We start from the raw sequence: 4680 nt of genomic DNA on the forward strand, positions 1-4680 counted from the left end.
CTAATTAAAATGCCCTTAAATTTCCCTTTTAAAAAAAAATGATTTTCTATTCCTACTGCCTGGCAACTCGAATGCTACTGCAGAGAATGTCAGGTGCTGTTGATTTCGACTAGCAGAATTCTTGGAGAAAAGGAAGCAAGCAAGGAAGTAAACAGTGGGACAGCTTTACTTACAGTTCGTTTGGAGTTGGAATTTTACTTTCATTGTAATTAGCAAAGTTTGTGACGCTCCTTTTAAAAAAAATTTCACAAGGTAGCTTCTAAATGACTGCAGTTATTCAGCCTCTTAAGAGCATACAAAGTCTAATTGATGCACTGTGATATTAACTTTAAACATGCTTTTATAAAAGGTCAAATTTGCATTTAATGGAACTGTAACACTGACAGTTGTCAAAGATATGAAGGAGTGAACACTTTCATACAATCTCTAAGAAAATGAAGTGCTCTAAATAGGTAGCCTTGATTAGTCCCAGTCACTGTTTGCTAGCATGTGGTTCCTTAAGATTCCTGTGGCTGTTTTACAGCCCTGTGCTTCAGTTTACAGTTATGCAAGAGTATACTCAGTGGTTCATCCTTATATGTACTTTATTTTTACCTAGTTAGAATAGTTTAATAAATATAGTGTTTTTTATCAGCTTTTACAGTGCAAACCGGAGCTGGTGGTAATGTAATAAATCTCTTTGAATAAATTGGTTATTGTAGATGAACAATAGGATACACGAGGAAATACTGATTATTCGTATTTTCTGACAGAATGAGATTTCTATCAAAATAAAGAACTTTTTCAAATGTCATATTCTGCTTAAAAAATACAGAAGTGTGATCCTTTTGTGATTAAAGCAGAATGGGGAGAATTCGGATTATATCTTGGAGGCTTTCAAACCTGGTGGTACTTTGATGGAAGGTCAGGCCTCAGAAGATTCATAGATTCATTTGGAAAAAGGTAAGAACAATGAAGAGTTTTTTCATTCCAGATTTTCATTATGAAATTTACTGCAAAGCAAAAATAGGGAAAAAAAGTAGGCTAAAATATATTCTATATTTGAATACTTTCTACTTTACGTTTGAAAGATGATTTTACTGTTCCCTTAGGGGAAATGGAGATGGTTTTGATGGCAAAGGACAATGGGCAGACATGTGTGAATTTGGCTGCCAGTTGCACTGGTTGGTAGAATGCTACTGGGGTAGGGCACCACCATGGACACACACCAGGAGCTTTCCCACTCATCCAGCCATGGGGATTCATTTGAATCTTTATGTCTTAATGCTTGAGAAGACAATTTAGTCTCAGTTTTTGTTTACCAGGTCTTGTAAGTTCTTGTAGAATGTGTTTCGGCAGCTAGACGTTTTGGTGAGATCATGGTGAGCAGTAGAGTAAGTAAAAGGCGATAAAGGGAGCATGGAGATATACTTCAAGATCTCGTCTCCATTTTGGAAAACTCTATGTCTAATGCACTTAAAAGCATTCTGTTTAGAATTGACTCTGAAAACCTAGTATAAAATCAAAGATTTTGGTGATTAAACTTTTCTACCTTGAGTGCAATGTTTATAGCAGGTGCTGGTAGCCATAACCTGGCTATGAGTCCCATCCAATGGGAATTATTCTCAGATAAGGTAGCAGAGAGTGGAGTCATTTGCATGCTCAGGAGACCAGCTTCATAGGTTCACTTAGACTACAAAGAGAAGCCATCTAAAACGTTAGTGAAGAAGGTATTTATATTTGGCAGGATTGAAAATGGGAATTGATTGTGTTCCAGAAGAGGATTACAACAACATGGAGTAGCCCAGAGGATGGATTTTTCAGGCATACATTCCGGACCCTCACATTGCAAATGTGTGGGCTTACTCCAATATAAACAGAAATGTTGTTAAATATCATTTTTATACTTTACTCTATTTCTTAACAAATTTTATTTATAAATAATATAATTGGGCTGGTGAGATGGCTCAGCAGTTAAGAGCACTGACTGATCTTTTGGAGGTTCTGAGTTCAATTCCCAGCAACTACATGGTGGCTCACAACCATCTATAATGAGATCTGATGCCCTCTTATGGGGTGTCTGAAGATGGCTACAGTGTTGAGAACCACACTAGCCCAGGTTCAGGCGCCAAAAATGTTGGGGCCTAGGCTGCCCCACTTTGGGAGGCCTAAAATGTTGTGGCCCGAGCAAAATGTTGAGGCCCGGGCTACCCCGCATTTGGTGGCCACTGTATCCCGGCCCAAGCTGCCGCTCCAGTCCGTGGGTCAGGGTTCAGCAAGAGAGAGAGTGAGGACGGTCTCGAGGAATGGAGACCAGACAGAGTGTGTTTTAATCCCGTTTATTCTTCAGTCTCTCTTCCTCTAAGTGTCTCTCTCTACCATCTGTCTCTGCCTTTTATATGTCTCACTTCTAAGCCATGCCTTTTGGTCACACCTTTAATCATGCCCTTAGGTCTTGTCTCTAAATCTGATCTCTACACTTCTAAGTCACACTCTTAAGTTACACGCCTTTAATCTCACACACCCAAGGTATCTAAACCAAGATTATTGGAGTGTGCTCAGCTGTTGTAGGCTATTGTAATCCAAGTCTCATGTCAGGGTATATGGCTCAAGATGGCTGCAAAGCTGATAGCTGCTTTCTGCTAAAAGTTGGCCCCCAACACTACAGTGTACTTACATATAATAAATACATAAACTTGTGGATAGGAGCAAGTGGGGTAGAGCTGGAGCGAGCATGGCCAGAGCGAGAGGGAGAAGGGAAGGGGGAATATATATATATATATATATATATATATATATATATATATATATATGTGTGTGTGTGTGTGTGTGTGTGTGTGTGTGTGTGTGTATTTATAAATTAAATCAAGAGTCCTACAAAAGAAGTTGCAAGGAAGGAGAATTCATCTTTTAGTTCAAAAACATCTATGGAATAAAACTGAAAAAAGACTTGGAACATATCCCATTATAGCCAAATATACAGACATTTCTCTAGAGTTTCTTACAATTCTTATAAACATGATAGTATGATATAAAAATCCAAATGGGGGAAAATTCAGTTAAAATGGAAGGGCATGGAGTAGAAACCTAGTGCAATGGAGACTTCCTAAAATATATGAAGGCGATTGTGATGAAGTCTCCAATAATGGGGAAATCAAGTCCCAATAGGCCATTTCTTACAGACAATTCAGTTGATCATCATAGCTGTTCCATTGAACTCCCCAAACTACCCAGCCAGTTGCCAAGACAATAGGTTTCTCTCCACAAACTGACAGCAAGAATCCATTGTTGAATACAATGCCCACACAACTCATTGAACACGAAGAGGTCGAGCTTGTAGCTACATCCTAGTGTCCTTGGTATAGGAAGGCACTGTGCAGGCTACCAAAATAGAAAAGTAAACATCAATCCAACCACAAAATCTTTGATCTATAATGCCTGCAAAATATGCTAGGGCAATGGGGTGGCACAAAGCTTGTGAAAATAGCCAACCAATGTCTGATTTAATTAAGGCCCACTCCACAAGATAAAACTCATACCAGATACTGCTTTGATGACAAGGAAACAAAACTAGATATACAAGAGACTTAGGATAAAAGCAAATGCTACTTGTCTAAAAAAAAAAAAAAGCAGTGATAAAATATCTTCAACTTATATTCTGCTATGCTCATAGAAGTGTGCCTTATTTACCATTATCAGAAAAGCTTCCTCCAACAGTAGATGACAACAAATAAGGAGACCCAGAGCCATACATCACACACACACACACACACACACACACACAAAGAGAGAGAGAGAGAGAGAGAGAGAGAGAGAGAGAGAGAGAGAGAGAGAGAGAGAGAGAGAAGGGGGAGATCTAAATGGGATGCCTCCATATAGAACTCAAGGACTCCCACAGAAAGGAGGTATAAATAGTATTAAGAACCGGAGGGTATGAAGGACAGCAGGAGAACAAGGCTTTCTTAATCAACTAAGCAAGGCTCCTTTGAACTCACAGAGCCAGAAGCAGCCAGCACAGGGCCTGCAGGGATCTACACCAGGTCTTCTGTATATATAATATAGCTTTCAGCTTAGTATTTTTAGGGGACTCCTGAGTGTGATAATGAGTGGGTCTCTGATTCTTGTGACTTCTCTTGGGTTCTTTTCCTTCTGTTGGTTTTCTTTGTCATACTTCAAGGTGATTTTTTTTTTAAAAAAATCTTATTATATTTTATTACATTGTGTTTTGCTGTTATATCTTAAAAGCATGTTTGTTTTTAATGAGAGGCAGAGAGTGGGTGGGTCTGGATGAGAGAAGAGCTGTGGAGGAACTAGGAGGAGTAGAGGGAGTGGAATGAAAACTGTAATCAGGTATATTGTATGAAAAAAGAATCTGTTTTCAGAGGATGGCCTTATCTGGCATCACTAGAAGGAGCCCCTTGGTCCTGTGGAGGCTTGATGACCCAGGATAGGAGAACCGAGGCAGGAGTGTGTGGATGGGGAGCACCCTCATAAAGGCAGAGGGAGGGAGCAGGAGATAGGGAGCTTGTGGAAGGAAACTGGAAAGGGGGATAATATTTGAAATGTAAATAAATAAAATAGCCAATAAAAAATGAAAAAATCTGTTTTTAATAAAAGGAGAAAATGTACCTTATAAGTTAAACCAAAAATGAAAGCAATAAAAATGATTTACAATTCCTTTGCCAGAAAAATAATAATACA

The sequence above is a fragment of the Arvicanthis niloticus genome, chromosome 20, assembly GCF_011762505.2.
Source record: "Arvicanthis niloticus isolate mArvNil1 chromosome 20, mArvNil1.pat.X, whole genome shotgun sequence".
Classification (NCBI taxonomy): Eukaryota; Metazoa; Chordata; class Mammalia; order Rodentia; family Muridae; genus Arvicanthis; species Arvicanthis niloticus.